Below are 17,411 nucleotides of genomic sequence, written 5' to 3'. Positions count from 1 at the left end.
ATCTGCCTTCAGCTCCTGTCGTGATCCCAGGATGCTGGGATGGAGCCCTCCATTGGGCTCCCTACTCTACTCAGCATGAAGCCTGCTTTCCCTCTCGTAGTCTCCCTGCTTGTGTTCCCTCTCTCGCTGTGTCTCTCTCTGTCAAATAAATAAAATCTTAAAAAAAAAAAAAAGACAGCCGGGAGCGTCCTGGAAGAATATCACACTTGTCCCACCCAGGAGTGCGGTCTGGAGGAAGGTTGCAGGTGTTAACTTCTGCTTTGTGTTCAGCCAGTCTTCTGCTCCCTCATCAATGTAATCAGAGAGAAGTAAATTAAAACCTTTACTACTATTGCGTTTTTATTTCTCCTTATTTCTCTGGAGTCCAGCTTTATAAAAGATGATGATATGTTATCTGTGCACAAATATCTTTATATTCTTGTGAATTTCCCCTTTTAATTATAAAATAACCTTTGTCTCCCTTGATGTTTTTTACCTTTGCCCTTGAATGCAACCTTGTCTGATATTCTGAGGAGCCTGATAAATTTTGTTTACATTAGCCCAATACAGTTTTTAGCTTTTCTGAAGCCTTTGTTTTAGGCAAATTCCTTAAATATAACACCAAGGGCAACCCTCTTGGGTCCCCTCCTGCTTCGGGAGCTTTGTTCTCTCGCTCAATAAACATTGCTTTGCTGACCACCAAACAAAGGAAGAAAGAGAGAGAGAGAGAGAGGAAGGATGGAAGGAAGAAAAGAACACCAGGTTTTGTTTTGTGATTTAATCTGAAAGCCTTCTTTCTTGGAATCGTTGGGTTTAGTCCGTGTGATGATTACATTTTACCCGGTGAAGGTGAGCAACTTCGTGCGGGCCTACGTCCAGCGCTACCGCTACTTTCGCAAGCACAGCCGCAAGCCAGGCGACCCCCCGGGGCCCCCGCGGCCGCCCAAGGAGCCCAGGCCCCCTGACAAGGGTGGCCCAGGACTGCCTTTGCCCCCTCTCTGAGATCTTCAGCCACCCCTTCCCTCCTTAGCCTCTTTGGAATTCTGGACGTATTTATGGCTCCACCTCCCCACTTCCCTCCCCCCATCAGTGGGATGACTGGGGGAGGGTTGCTGCAGGGAAGAGGAGAGCCCCCTGCCCTGCCCCGTTCTGTGCCCCTTGCCCCCAAGCCTGCCCCCATCGCCCCTCCCTTCTGTTTGTGACTTCATTACCCTGACTGTAAATATACCCTCGGTCCTCTACTCCTTCAGTCTTTTTCTGCTATTCCTTCCCCAACAACAACACAGTACATCTCTTTTTTCATTATTCCGCCTCCTCCATACCCAATATCAAACCATTTTATCTTTCTTTAGTGCTCACTTTTTTCTTAAATATGTTTACACATACTTCTATTACTTGATTTTTTAAAAATCAGCTTTAAATAAGATATTTTGGGGTGTCCGGATGGCTCAGTCGGTTAAGCTTCTGCCTTTGGCTCAGATCATGCCCACAGCTTCGGTCTCTCCGCTCCGCCGGGGAGTCTGTTTTTCCCTCTCCCTCTTCCCGCTGCTCCCTCTGCTCATGTGCGCGTGCATGCTCTCTCTCTCTCTCCCTGTCAAATAAAGAAATAAAGAAATAAATGAGATATTTCTATCCCTGGCTATAAAAAAATGGGAGGAAATCAGTGTGCTTTAAACACCCCTTCCTTAACTACCCCCCCTTTTTTTCTTTTAAGATTTTATGTATTTATTTGACAGAGAGAGACGCAGCAAGAGAAGGAAGGCAGGGGGAGTGGGAGAGGGAGAAGCAGACTTCCCGCTGAGCAGGGAGCCAGATGTAGGATTTGATCCCAGGACCCTGGGATCAAGAGCTGAGCCGAATGCAGACACTCAACCGACTAAGCCACCCAGGCGCCCCCCCCACTCCCTCATTCTCTGGTAATCTCATCTCATGTTCCCATTTTACGAAAATCTTGGCTTCCACAGTTTCTTCAAGAACAATGTATGGAAATGATATTCACTGAATTTTTCACAATCAATGTTTATTGCCTTTATCCTGACAAGAGTTGGGGGCTGAGTGCAAAATTCCTGGGCAGTACTTGATTTCTTGAGAAATGCGTAGGTCATGCTTCCTTACCTTCTCCCTCATGGTGGTGTCTGAAACCAGCCTGATTTCCTTGTTTCTTAGAAGTGATGCAATTGCCTCATTGCCCCAAGAATTATTTCTTTGTTTATGAAATCCATAAACCTCACTGTTACATATTTTGGAATTATCATTCTGGGCTCACAGTTCCTAGGACACAATGGCTTGGCCGTACTGACTCCACGTGCCTTTTTGATCTGGTCAATTTTCTTATTTCCCTTTTTTTTTTTTTTAAAGCAGTCTCAACACCCAGCGTGGGGCTCGAACTCAGCACCCCAAGATCAAAAGTCACACGCTCCACCAACTGAGCCAGCCAGGCACCTCATTCTTCTTAAATCTTTAAATGTTTGTTCTAATATATTATTTTCATGTATCCCAATTCTAGGGTAAACTCTGCAGGTGAATAAGACACAGAGAAGTTGGAGTCTTGAGGCAGTTCAAGAACTCCCTCACACCCTCTGAAAGTTTTTTGTCTGAGATAGCACACTTGACATGCAGAATCTCATGGCTCATATTCTTGTTAAATTTTTATCCAATCGTTCAAGTTATTTGTGAACTACTTTGAAATGTCAGAATATAAATGTGCAGAAGACAGTGTGATGGAGTTTAATGGCCTAAATTTTCTTCCATTTCTACAGTTTCCTACAGAATATCAGAAGCCATTATGAGATGTAAAAGGAGCGTAGCAATCATAAGGCTATAGAACCAGATGTTTACTTGAGGTTGAACAGCAGATAAAAGATTTGAAACAGTGTCAAGGTTGTTTGGGAGTGGGAACAAACAGCAGGTACAGAGAAACGGAGGCAAGTCCAGGGATTTGCTAAAATCAACCAGGAACATCCACCCCTTACTTTTCTACTTCACTGAATGCTAAAATAGATGGAGTCCACTTAAACAAATTAAAGAACAGACATTTAGATGGGATAAGATTCTATTATATGCAGCTTTTCTTACATTCCAGCTACTGTGTTTGTATGAGAATATAGTTAGATTTGATGCTTCTCTAAAAAGCAGTACGTTCTGAGTACCTGGGTGACTCAGTGGGTTAAGCATGTACCTTTGGCTCAGGTCATGATCTCAGGGTCCTAGGATCGAGTTCTGCATTGGGTTCTCTGCTCAGCACACAGCCTGCTTCCTCCTTGCTCTCTCTTTCCTGCCTCTCTGCCTACTTGTGATCTCTCTCTGTCAAATAAATAAAATCTTTAAAAAAGAGATTTAGTAGGTTCTGATGGGGGAGGGTATTTAATATTCTCATCCATGCATATAACACCAGAATTAAGTAAGTCATAATTCTGTGAAAGACAGAGTATAGCATGGGATATACTCTTCCAGAGTTGAGTTTACTGGCTCAGTCTTGCTGTCCTAGTGAAGGTGATGGACAGAGGTTGGAAGAAGACATGTAGGAAAGGCTTTTGTATAATGTTCTTCAGAATCGGGATATGAATTCAGTGTGCTTTCAGACACTTAATGTAGTGAAGGCTAAAACTCAGGACAGGAGCAAGACTGCCTGGGTTTGAATCCTCACTGTGTAACTCACTACAGAAGCAATAATGTAAATTAAAAAAAAAAGAATCATTGTATTCTGTTAGGTGACTATAACACTACATATTTATTCCATGTTGATGAGCAGAGTTGGTTCCAGCTTTTGCAGAGCAATGATAAGAACACTAACATATACATGGACATATGGACACTTTTTGTTTTGTGTTTAGAAGAGCAATTCTCTTAACTACAGAGAACAGAGAATATAGAGAAGAGTAGTTAGCAGAGGGGAGGTTGGTGGGGACATGGCTAAAAGAGGTGATGGGGATGAAAGAGCATACTTATCATACTCATCACGATGGAACACTGAGTAATGTATAGAATGTTGAATCACTATGTCGTACGCCAGAAACGAATAGAACACTATATGTTAACTATACTGGAATTAAAGTTTAAAAAAATTAAAAAGAAGAAGAATTCTGTGATAAGAGGGTATGTATAATTGATGGACTTAACTGCAGTGCAGGACTGAAGAATTACTTCAGTCAACTATGACATTGGGTTGCAACGTCCTAGCTCTGTTACTTCTGACTTTGACATGATGTCTCTTCTTTACCTAGTTTTTCTAATTCTCAATCCATAGCTACAGACTTCCTGTCATTCTTTCTTTCCTAATAATTATCTCTTTCCAAACATGCAAATACTAATGACAAAATCATTGACTATGATCTTCTATTGCTCACTAATCAAGTCCTACTTAAGTTTCAATTTTTTAAATGCCAGCCTCTGATGCAGTTAATTACAAAAAGTCACTACGCCCAACTGGTCCTTGCATCCATTTTCCTGTGGCCACCTCATATGTGTCTCCTCATTTTATCATAGTTCAGTTTTGTTGTTATTGTTTTTACCTGGGCCCTGGCCAGCATCTGAGGACCTCAACTCTGGGACCATAACTAATATATTTTAATATTTCAGCACCAAGTAGGCAGAATGCATGACACATAGAAGATATAAATACCAGTCACAAATACATGAATAATTAAGCACATATTTCAATTTGTATTAACTGGGTTTGTTGTTTAAAAGATTTTATTTATATATTTGACAGAGAGAGAGAGAGAGAGAGAGAGAGATCACAAGTAGGCAGAGAAGCAGGCAGAGAGAGAGGGCGGGGGGAGCAGTCTCCCTGCTGAGCAGAGAGCCTAATGCAGGGCTCCATCCCAGGACCCCAGGATCATAACCTGAGCCGGAAGCAGAAGCTTTAACGCACTGAGCCACCCAGGTGCTCCAGACGGGATTTGCTGTTTAAGCATGCAGTTTTCTCTTTTTGTCTATTATAATTAAACCAATCTTTTTGTGTTTGTCTCCTATGCTTTTCTGCTATACACAGGGCCCACCTTTTTGTCAATTTTTTTTAAAGATCTTATTCTGTTGACTAGTTACTGAAATACATGTATAGATGAGGAGGCATTGGTAGTAAGGGTATATATTTCTTTTAGAGAACCTTACAAGGGATAAAGCAGTTCTTCCAGCTTCATAGTGTATTACTTAGGCTAAGTTTTATTGCTCCTTGTCACTCATTCAAATGTTAGTTTTTAGTTATTTGGTTTATTACTACTGTGAAAGCCCTTTTTATTGTATATGATACCAAGACTTCTGTATCTGTGATTTCAAAACAAGGAAGATATCAACATCAATTTCAATCAAATTCACCCATATATTTAACTTAGTTAAGACCTCTTGTAATTGCATGTTATCAGGGATAGGTCTGAAATTGAAACTGACAGGAGTATAACATTCTCCCATATCTTCAGAATCCCAAGTGGGAGCAAAAAACAAAGGCTCAAATTAACTAAACATGTATAGAGAAGTAACACAAAGTCTATAAAGAACTTATCAAACTCAACACCCCAAAACCAAAAAATCCAGTCAAGAAATGGGCAGAAGACATGAACAGACATTTCCCTAAAGAAGACATCCAAATGGCCAACAGACACATGAAAACCTGCTCAATATCACTTGGCATCAGGGAACTATAAATTAAAACCACAATGAGATACCACCTCATACCAGTCAGAACAACTAAAATTAACAACTCCAGAAGCAATAGGTGTTGGCAAGGATGCAGAGTGTAAGAGGAACCCTCTTACACAGTTGGTGGGAAGGCAAACTGGTGCAGCCACTCTGGAAAACAATATAGAGGTTCTTCAAAAGGTTAAAAATAGAGCTATCCTATAACCCACCAACTGCACTAAAAGTATTTATCCAAAGGAAACAAGCATAGGGATACAAAGGGGCACATGCATCCCAAAACTTATAGCAACAACACCCACAATAGCTGAACTACAGAAAGAGCCCAGATGTCCATCAACAGATGAATGAATAAAGAAGATGTGGTGTATGTATGTACACACATATCACAGAATATTACTCAGCCATCAAAAAGAATGAAATCTTGTCATTTGCAATGATGTGGATGGAACTAGATGGTATTATGCTAAGCGAAGTAAGTAAGACAGAGAAAGGCAAATACCATATGAGTTCACTCATACGTGGAATTTAAGGGGAAAAAAAAGATGAACTCAGGAAAAGGGAAGGAACAATAAAATCAGATGAAAACAGAGAGGGAGGCAAATCATAAGAGACTCTTAACTGTAGAGAACAAACTGAGAGTTTCTGGAGGGGAAATGTGTGGGGGCATGGGGTAACTGGGTGATTGGCATTAAGGAGGGCACTTGATGGAATGAGCACTGGATGTTATTTAAGACAGATGAATCGCTAAATTCTACCCAGAAAATAAAAATATGGTGTATGTTAACTATACAGAATTTAAATATGCATTAAAAGAAGAAGTAATCCATTGTCTCCTTCTGGATAATCAATTAAAAACAAAGAATAAGCAATTATTGGATGGGCAGAAAGCAATGGTTATGGAGTCTAGTGCATGTGCAGCAAGCTGCGTCTTGTCATTCTTTAAGAATGAATTATTATTTGTGGGTATTTACCAGTTTAGGGTAAAAGAATATCCTAAGATCAAGATTTCTGTAAAAAACTTAAATACATTAACTGAGAAATCATGTGTCTTTAACATTTGTTTTTTTTTCCTAAGTGTGACAATATATTTAATTTTTTTCCCTAGAAGACACATTTATGAAGTAATATCATTTTATATTAATTTGAAGGTTGGTGAAAACTTATTTTCTGTGCTTGAAGGTTGTTTTTATTGCTTCAATTATTATTTTGTCAAATCTAAGTGCCAAAGATTTTGAGAAAAGCACTTTTGCACAATCCGTTAGGAAAAAAAAAAAGATCCACTAACACATAAAGCAAATTCTAAACTTTGTGTTTTCAAGTATCTTCACAGATGTGTGCCTTGATTTTTGTTTTCCTCTTCAGAATACTGATAATGATCTCTGCCTGCCATCCTCATGAAACTATTCTAAGTTTCATGGTTGAGATGGGTATGAAAACAATTTGAAAAATTTAAGAGTTCTGAAATTAAGAACTTTCATACTGAAGAGTACTCTACTTGTCTCTTGATTTTATATAATTAAACCAAGTGCTTAGTGTTCTAAGTTATGGAAATGCCCATTGGAGATTAAGCACAATGGGTAACTTCCAGTGCTGAGTTTCTACAGGGCGACTAGAATAAGAAGTGGCCGTTTTGTAGGATACTCTAAATGCTTCCATTGCATTCAAACGGATGTGTTAAAACAACTTGATAACCATATGTCATGTTTCACCTGGGTCTTTTCTTGGGATTTCACTGGTGTGGAGAAGTTTCTGTCTTATCAGCCAGTAGTAAATTGTTTTTATAATTTGTGAAATGCCTCTTAATCAACCATAGGAATACTTTAGGAAGCAAATATCTTTTTCCTTGATCAACTATAATCCACTTACTAAGTAATACCTGCTTACTAATCCACTTACAAAGTAATACTTGCACTTTGGTTAAATCACATGTGTCTCAAAACATACAATCCACAAAAAATATTTAAGAACTACTATTCTTTTCACTACATCTGTATCTTTGGGGTAAATACCCAGTAGTGCAATTGCAGGGTCATAGGGAAGCTCTACTTTTAATTTCTTAGGGAATCTCCACAATGTTCTCCAAACTGGCTGCACCAACTTGCATTCCCACCAACAGTGTAAGGGGGTTGCCCTTTCTCCACAACCTCTCCAATAAACGTTGTTTCCTGTCTTGCTAATTTTGGCCATTCTAAGTGGTGTAAGGTGGTATCTCAATGTGGTTTTAATTTGAATCTCCCTGATGGCTAGTGATGATGAACATTTTTTCATGTGTCTGATAGTCATTTGTATGCCTTCATTGGAGAATTGTTCATATCTTCTGCCCATTTTTGACCTGATTATCTGTTTTGTGTGTGTTGAGTTTGAGAAGTTCTTTATAGATCCTGGATATCAGCTTTTTGTCTGTACTGACATTTGCAAATATCTTTTCCCATTCCATGGGTTGCCTCTTTGTTTTGTTGACTGTTTCCTTTGTGCAGAAGCTTTTGATTTGGCAGCATTTTTTAAAAGATATTAATTTATTTATTTATTTGACAGGAAGAGCCAGCAAGAGAGAGAACACAAGTAGGGGGAGTGGGAGTGGGAGAAGGAGGCTTCCTGATGAGCAGGTAGCACCTAAGATGCAGGCTTGATCCCGGGACCCTGGAATCAAGACCTGAGCCAAAGGCAGACACTTAACCTCCAAGCCACCAGGCACCTCAAGGCAGCCATTTTTAATTATGTATTTAAGAAAATGGTTGTGTCTGTAACCGATAGATTTTCTTCTCAATTGGAGGTGGAAACGAACAAAAAAAGACACCATTTTTCTTGGTGACTATTCCAGTCTCCACCTCATCCAAAGCATGTTGAAACAAGAACTTTATCAGAAACCCATGTTCACACTTGTTAAAGGAAATATCATTTATGGGACCTCAGATGTGAAAATATCTACAAGACAGAAAAGGGTTAATAACTGGCTTTCAAGAAATGCCACCTAACGGGCTTAAAAATGGGTTATTTCAATCTGGTTTTCATTTTTGTTGTTGTTTTGTTTGTTTAGTATAAAATTTATTCCTTTAATCTTATAGATCCTTCTTGAGTTCATGGTTCATTTCTGGTTTAATCTGCAGAATTTGGGGTCCTTTTATTTTATTTTATTTTTTTTAAAGATTTTATTTATCTGACAGAGAGAGATTACAAGTAGGCAGAGAGGCAGGCAGAGAGAGAGAGGAGGAAGCAGGCTCCCTGCTGAGCAGAGAGCCCAATGCGGGACTCGATCCCAGGACCCTGAGATCATGACCTGGGCCGAAGGCAGCGGCTTAACCCACTGAGCCATCCAGGCGCCCCTTGGGGTCCTTTTAAATAATGTGATCTTGGGGTCCTTTAAAATAATATGATCACAGCAAAAAGTAAAGTACCATCTTGTGCATTGGTCACTGGCAACTTTAGAGGATACTGATATACTTTTTAATATCATACATAAAGGAGAGGGACTAAAATTCTGGGATTACCAGGTAATGGGATTGTGAACAGAATTGTTCATTGAGTGACTGCTATCTATACTAACATTTAGTCACTTTTTGGAAAACGTACTAGAGGCTATGATAAATGTGTTACATTTATTATTAGTGCATTGGCTTTTCACAAGATCCTAAAATGAGTTTCCTCATTTTAGAAGTGATGAGATCACAGCTCATAAGTTGAGGAGCTAAAGGGCCCTAAAAGACAGTCTAGTAATTAATTATATATAAATTAGAGAGTATAGTATCCACACAGCTAGAAATGGTCATAGCAAGTAAAATTTTTCTCTCAATCTACTGTGTTTCCCTACAAATGGGTTTCTTAAAATGTCGATGTCAGACTCTTGACCATGTAAACTTTTCCCCCCAGTTTTATCATTTTGATAATTCTTCTGGAAAAATGCAAACTGCATAAAGGATGTGCAACTTTGTTAAGACACTAGTTAAGGTAGAATTGGAATACATGAATCCTGATTCTCAGGGGATTCTCTCGTCATTTGACCACATACATTCATGATCCAATTTTAGAAACTTGGCCAACTCAAACTAAAACATTCCAGTTTGCTAATCACCCTCCAGGAATGACTGTCCAGGAGGTGGGAGAACATATATTGGTAACTGATTCAGCCTTATCTTGCTCCAACCACATTTTACTATAAGCAAAATAATTTGTGTGTAACGATTACAATGATTCCAACCATTATTTGCAGAATAGCTTTTCTTCCACTAAATGTCAGGAATCTAATCATGTACTTTATCAACATTACATGTCACTGGCACAGAGCTAATCTCACTTTGTAAACTTGCTTGTCATATAGTTTGCAGGTTTGAGGTACTCTGAGTATTTGTATTTCCTTTGTTGTTTGTTGCATTTCCTTATGGCTGATGTACCAGGCAGTATAGAAATTACTGGATTTTATGAATATTTAACAAAGAATAGCTCTTTTGGGATGATGTCATCTCTTTTCAATACAATAAGGGATTACATTTGTAGAAAGCTTTTTGTTTGTAAATTTGTAGAAGTTTTGTTTTTTTTTTTTAAGATTTTATTTATTTATTTGACAGAGAGAAATCACAAGTAGATGGAGAGGCAGGCAGAGAGAGAGAGAGGGGGAAGCAGGCTCACTGCTGAGCAGAGAGCCCGATGCAGGACTCTATCCCAGGACCCTGAGATCATGACCTGAGCCGAAGGCAGCGGCTTAACCCACTGAGCCACCCAGGCACCCGGAAATTTGTAGAAGTTTTAAATAGATGTTTTATACTGATTATAAGCATCTTAATGTTTGAAGGGAACTTGAGAGTCCTATTCCCTTTTGGATACAAGACATGATATTTTCCCCTCATTTTTTAATAGAATTGCCAAGTGTAGAAAGGTCAGATGAGTTGTCTAAATTCATACAAGAAGTGTTAGTCACAGAAGGGAGATAAGCATGCAGTTTTTCTCTTTTCTTGTATATTTATTTTTTTTAATATTTTGTTTATTTATTTGACAGACAGTGATCACAAGTAGGCAGACAGGCAAGCAGAGAGATAGGAGGAAGCAGGCTCCCCACAGAGCAGAGAGCCTGACATGGGGCTCGATCCCAGGACCCTGGGATCATGACCGGAGCCAAAGGCAGAGGCTTTAAACCCACTGAGCCACCCAAGCACCCTAATACTATACAACTTTTATAGTCTTTTTTTTCCAAGAAAATATTCACTTTTTTGAAAGAACTCATAGGTTTTTTGTTTTGTTTTGTTTTTTGGTTCAGTTGTTAAATTTCCAAAGCAACATATATAATTAAAAATGGATGTTCATGGACTAAAATATCTGGAGAGTTAAGACAATATTTAAACTAATATTGTCTGCATATCCCTGTGCTTTAAATATCACTGATAACCAAATAAGGTTATATTTACATTTACAATACGTTATAAGCATGCTACAAAAAGAAAGTTATTGAAAACTCAGAAAATTACATCAAGTTTACTCACTGTTCTAGGTTTTTTTTTAATATATTCTTTAGGCTATTCCTTTGCTTTCTAATTCTGTGAAATAGAAATATAACAGAATATAACAGAATTATTCTGTGTCTCCATTTCAGGCACAGAACTAAAAACCTCTGTAATTTCCTATGAGGATAGCAATAAAAGTTTCTTTTATTATGTTAATGAGGTGGCTTTTGGATCTCCCCTAGGAACTGGGGCTGGTTGGCAGTGGGGTCAACTTGTGATTAGAGCCATGGACCCTTGAGCCCCACCAGCCAGACCTCTGGGGAGAGAAGACAACTGGACGTGAAGATCAATGGCAAATAGTCAATAATGTAATCAATCATGCCTGTGAAATGAAACCTTCATAAAACAACATTTCTCGTAACATCGTGCATTTGTAAACCACGCTTTGATTTTAGACTTTCTGTTTTAGCCAAACTAGCAAATAGGGTGAGGTTTTGTTTTGTTTTTGGACATTCTCATATTTGGAATCATAAGGGTTCTGTGCTCAACTCCTGTTCCACTCACCAACAATTCTCTGACACCAGCTAGGTGTGCTACAATGGAACTCAAATCTGACGCTATCTATGTGGACATAGATACCTGGAGAGAGCAGGGGCTCAGTCCCACAAAACTGTCCCCCCAACCACTGCTCCACCGCACACATATTGCACACTTCAGACAAGAGACACAAATCCCGGTTGTCACCTGTGCCTCTGACCAACCTATTTTAGGAATTATAGCCATTACTGTTACTGCTGCCACTGTGGGACTGGCCTTGCATCAGACTGTACAAACCACCCAATTTGTGCAAAAATGGCACGGGAATGCTATCAAGGCTTGGAATCAACAAACAGCCCTAGATCAAAGATTTCATGAAAGAGTCTCTGATTTAGAAGAAGCCATAATATATATAGGAGAGAAGATCTTGCAAATATAAGGCTTCACCTTCCGTGTGATTAGAATGTTTCTTCCGTGTTACTCCTACACCTATAATAAATCAGAAATACCGTGGAACAAGATTTCACCATATTACTAGTCATTATGGTGGTAATTTAACTGTGGATATTAAACAGCTTCAAGATACTATTCAGGGCATTCCTTGTGATCCTTACAATCAGTTCCAAGAGTGAGTTTCGCACAAAGGATTAATGATATTCTGTCTGATGTAAAACCCTTTGCTTGAATCAAAACACTCATGCTGGCATTATAGGTGGAATGATGATACTTTTTATTGACATAGTCTTTTTACGCTTAGTCCTCAGATGCTCACGAAAATCTTTCTGACGACCAATGGTTCAAGAACTTGCAAAATGGATTTTGCTGCTTCTGCATTAACAAAAGGGGAGGAAATGGAACCATCCCTCAGAATGATAGGCTGCTTAAAATATCCCTACTGAGAAATGGTACTGGTCACGCAAGCATGCTTGACGATGACCTTGAGAAAACCTGAAGTAGCAGCAGGCCTCCAGTGGAGAGGAGGATACACGTCCTTGAAGCCCAGCAGCTCAGGGTGGAACATCGCCTGTTTCCCTTTTCCATTGTCTCCCCTGCCTCATGAAAGCCTGCTGTTAGAATAATCCCTTTATGTGCACTTGCTCAGTCAAAAAGTCCTAGCTGCTGGGCCAGGCCAACCTACTCTGATTACCTACAAGACTATGGTCGACACAGGACTCCCATTCCTTCTGGTTGACCTACAAGACCCATGACTAATGTATAACCTCCTCCTTTGTTGGTTGTGATCTTGTATCTAATAAATATGGGACTGAGGAGTTTTGGGGGGTGACAGTCCTTTCACCGTCGTCCCTGCTCCCTCCCTCTCCCATGTGACTTGTTTCTTCCTCATTCTTCTCCTGAGTGCCATGAGGAAGGGGCCCCCAAATGTCTGGCAGAGGGAAGAGATGCAAGGAGGGAGGCCTGGTGCTTGTGTGAAGTGGGATGTCACTCAGCGCTCAGGGAGCTGTCACACCGTCAAGGCAAAGCTGTCCTCCTGTGCCCTGAGCCACTACCTTTGATGCCAGACCCATACTCTAGGCCAGGAGTGTCTTTACATTGCCCTAGGGCTGTGAAGCAAGAAGATTTCGTGGGATCCCCAGTGGGAGAGGAGCAGCGCTTCCAATAGGCAAGGCCGAGTCTCCCCACTTTGCCCTCCCCAGGCCAGTGTTCTCCCAGGCCCATCCCCAAAACGGAAAACCTACTCTCACTCTTCAAGGGTCCGTCCTTCTAGCCCTACGCGCTCTGCTGGGCCATGGGAACCTGGAAACGATGGCATCTGGATTTCCATGCCAGCACCCATTCGGCCCCCTACTTTTGCCCACTTGACCCACAGAAGAGACTCAGGAGAGCTATGCAGAGAAACTAGAACAGGCTTTAATTAATGAAATGAACACTACCTAAAGGTTCTGCGAAGAACATGGGGAGAGGGGAGGGGAAACCTGTGGGCAGCGGCAGGAGTCCCAGGAGCTGTGGGACTGGAGGCCAAAGGGACACGGATCTCCATGTACTGTCTCAAGGCCCATGGCCCCTGGGATGACAGACGAGGCCTCAGGCCCCCACCTTCCTTAAAAATGGTGGGTCAGGGATTGGGAAGTTTTCCCAATGTTGGCTGGCAGGATGGGAGCCCGGTTTTGCTCCAGGACCAGGCTTGATTTGTGTCTCCCATTCCACACTAGTCTTGCACCGGTGTCAACGGGAAGGAAGTGCAACACCGGCTACTTCTCCAGGAAGCTATTGGCTCAGCCGAGCCTCCGCCTCTTGGGCCCCAAGGAAGTGGGCTGTGATTTGGAGGAAAATGGCTTGTTGCACGGTGCAGCTCTTTTGCGTCCTCTCCGGCGCTGGGCAGGGAATGAGGGGGTCTTCGTAGCAAGGCTGCTCTGGGCCTTGCTGACCAGGGAGGTGGGGCCACTAGGAGGAAAGGCCAGGACCCCCCCGTCCCTGCAGGCGGTCTTGCTGGCAGAGCTAATGCCATCTGATCTGGACCGCTTCTTGCTCAGGTGCCTGGGGATGTGACTGAAGGGAGGGGCACTCGGGGCTCCCGACACAGGCTGATTCATCGTGCTGGCTCCAGTGGTCCCCAACAGGGTGCTCTGGCGTGGGTGGCCCCCTGTGTTCGGGCCCTGGCTTGCCCTGGAGCCCTGCGGGCCACTCGGGGCCCTGCTCGTTGCTGCTGTGATGCAGAGAGCCCCAAACCTGGAGCACAGATCTGCAACAACATCTCCTCTCCCCAAATGTGGGGGTGCTGCCAAAAGCCCTATGCTGATGGGGACCGGCATTGTGCTGCCCCCTGGGGGGCGGGGCTGCTGGCTGTTGGGCCCAGCATGGGACACAGCGCCGGGCACCTGGGGGGCAGTTGCCAAGCCAGGGGCAGCAGCTGCGCCAGGGGCGAGTACAGCAGGGGAGGTAGCCGAACCTGGCTGGGTACTGGCACGTGTGCCTCGGGAGGCAGATGCGGGTAAGGGAACCACATAACCCGCCTGGGTGCCACTGCCCAAGGACCGCTGGACTACTGCTGTGCTCAGGGCCTGGAGTGGGTCTGGAGCCTGAGCTGCTGGCTGTCCATGCGGCGGAGAACTGTGAAGGGGGCTGGCTCCGGGCCACTGCCCACCAACAGCCCCGAGTGGGGCCTGGGCAGTGGATCCCGGGTTGCCATTACCTCCGGGCAGCACAGGCAGCCCTGTGGGGACTGTGACTGAGGCCATGTTGTCCCTGGACTGAATCGAGAGGGCCTGGGTAGATGCCAAGTTGCTCCCACTGCAGCCAGGGTGAGACCCCAAGAGGAGAGGCTGGGAAGAATGGGAGCAGTCCACGGAGGTGACCTGGGAGTCAGAGGCTGGCAGGGGAGCAGCCATTGCAGCAGGCAGGGCCAAGGCACTGGATGGGCTAGTTGGGCCACAGCTGCAGGTGGCCTCCGTGTCCCCTCGAAGAGCATCTTGAATGCGCTGGAGAGCAGCTGTCTTTTCCCGGTCAAGGTCCTCAGCAGTCACTCGAAACCCCGGCTGAGGGGGTGACGGCAGTCTCAGAGGCTCCCCTCGCCTGTGTGGCAGCAGACAAACCTTGCGTTTTGGGGGCCTGGAACAGTCAGCTGGGGATGAGTAGTTCCTCTGCGCTGCCTTCTGCCCCATGGTGGTATCGGCATCCTTTTCCGGCTGGTTCTTCTGGCAAAGTGCAGGCACTCCGGCAGGACACAAGGGGCTCTTTTGGCTGACTTTTTGGGGCACCACGGCATCCTTTTCCGGCTGGCTCTTCTGGCAAAGTGCAGGCACTCCGGCAGGACACAAGGGGCTCTTTTGGCTGACTTTTTGGGGCACCATGGCATCCTTTTCCGGCTGGCTCTTTTGGCAAACTGCAGGCACTCCGGCAGGACACAAGGGGCTCTTTTGGCTGACTTTTTGGGGGGACGTCGGGGGCCGCGAGGCCTGACTTGTGGGCAGACCCCTCCTCCTCTGCACCGGGTAGCAGCCCCTGGTGGAACTGTAAGAACTGGTAATGGCATTTCGAGTGGGGCAGGAGCTCCTGTGGGAGCTGGGGGACTTCTTATTGTATGGGTCTTCTGAGCTCTCTTTCCGGGGGACGGCTCTCAGCAGAGGCCCAGGCCTGGGCACAAAGGAAGAGAGGCCTCCATGGACCCACAGGGGCCTAAATGCCCCCTGTAGGTCCCCAGTGCTTTTAGGGTCCTTTCTGTGAGTCTCTATTTGGGCCAACCCTTTGTCGCTCTCTCTGGACTTTCTGCCTACCCGCTCTGCTGTGGAGGCATCATGGACATTCCTGGGTGCCGAGGGCTGCAGCCCAGTGACGAACCGCTTCTGCAGCACACAGGGGGTGACCGTGTCCACGATGGACTCGCAGTTGCGGCGGCAGGACACCTGTGATCCAGGAGCTGACAGCATCGCCTTCAGCCGGCAGCCCCACCTGCAGAAGGTGGTGAGGAGCCCTAGAAAAAGAAGACGCAGAGTCTCCAGGATCCCCGAGTACCTTCTGAAAGCTGCTAGGACTGAGCGCGGTTGCCACCTTGCGGGGTACTTGGAGGACCGCCTGCGAATGGAGCCTGGGGCGTGGACCGCCGGGTGAGCCCTGGGCGCCAAGAGTTGTCTGCTGCCACAGGGAGCCAGGTGGGGGCGGACCAGCCCTCCTGGCAGGTGCGGACCCCGCAGAGCCCACAGAGCCCGGGGCTGGGGGGAGCGGGACGGCCTGCTCAAGGAGATGCCCATAGAGCAGTTGGGTAAGACCAGACGCTGAGGTTAACGAACTAAGCTCGCAGTGCTCTCCTTCAGCTGCCAAGTCGCGGCCGAAGGCCTAGAGCACAATGAGGGACCTGTTGCCAGGACACAGCTTTTGAACCTGAGGAGTGAGCGCACGTGCAGGAACCCCTGTGCACTCACACAGCTTCTGTTGGGTCATCACCCAGGTCATGAATCAGGCCTGCAGAGGTGCTGTGGAGGGGTCAACTCCCTCGTTCCCCACACTTGGGGGGTTCACAGATCTCTTGGGCTTGAAGGCTGAATTGAGGAAGAGAAATGGGGGCGCAGTGGGTGCCAGCCATCTCCCCTGGCTACTTCTGGGTGGGAACAAGGGAGACTTTGCTTTTCATTGTACATCCTCTAGACCATATTTTGTTTTTAAGATTTAATTTTAAAATTAAATTTCAATTTTAAATTAAAACTTAAATGTGGGTCTCCATTGTCCCATCAAGGCATTTCTCAAGGCATTGAGCCCAATGTGGGGCTCAGACTTACAACTCGGAGACCCAGTCACAGGTTCCTCTGCCGAGCCAGCCAGGTGCCCCAGACGATAAACTTTCATGAGGGAAACATTTTTTTGAAAAGACTCTTTCTTCCTATCTTGTCTCCCGGCTACCCTGATGGCAAGAGGCCCCATGGAGCCCAGCAGCACAATAAGAAATGTTGTATCAGGTTGTATCAGACCTCAAAGCTAACTATGCAGTCATTCCATCATTTCCCAAAAGTTCCATTCATTTCTGTGCAAACTTGGAATTCTCCTGAAGATAGGCAAGCATTTTCCTAGAACAGTAGATGTATGTCTCTTGCATTTCAGCAATCCCCCAGTGTCCCTGCCTTCCATCCAGGGCTTCAGGGTTGCCATGAGCCCACTCACCCAAGGCAGGGGGTGTCCTTGCACGGACTCCCCAGCTGAGGCCGATCACAGCAGGACGGAGCCCGCCCCGCTGCTGAGGTCCACCTGTGGCAACTATGCACTTGGCCTGAGGCCCCTCTGCGGGCCACATACTGTCCATGCCTAGAGCGGTCCTGCGGGAGGACTGGAAACTCGTCCACCATCTGCAGATACTTTGTAGGGTCCTTGCAAAGTGAT

The sequence above is a fragment of the Neovison vison genome, unplaced genomic scaffold (genome assembly GCF_020171115.1).
Source record: "Neovison vison isolate M4711 unplaced genomic scaffold, ASM_NN_V1 Scaffold_133, whole genome shotgun sequence".
NCBI classification, from domain to species: Eukaryota; Metazoa; Chordata; class Mammalia; order Carnivora; family Mustelidae; genus Neogale; species Neogale vison.
This window is presented reverse-complemented; position numbering follows the sequence as displayed.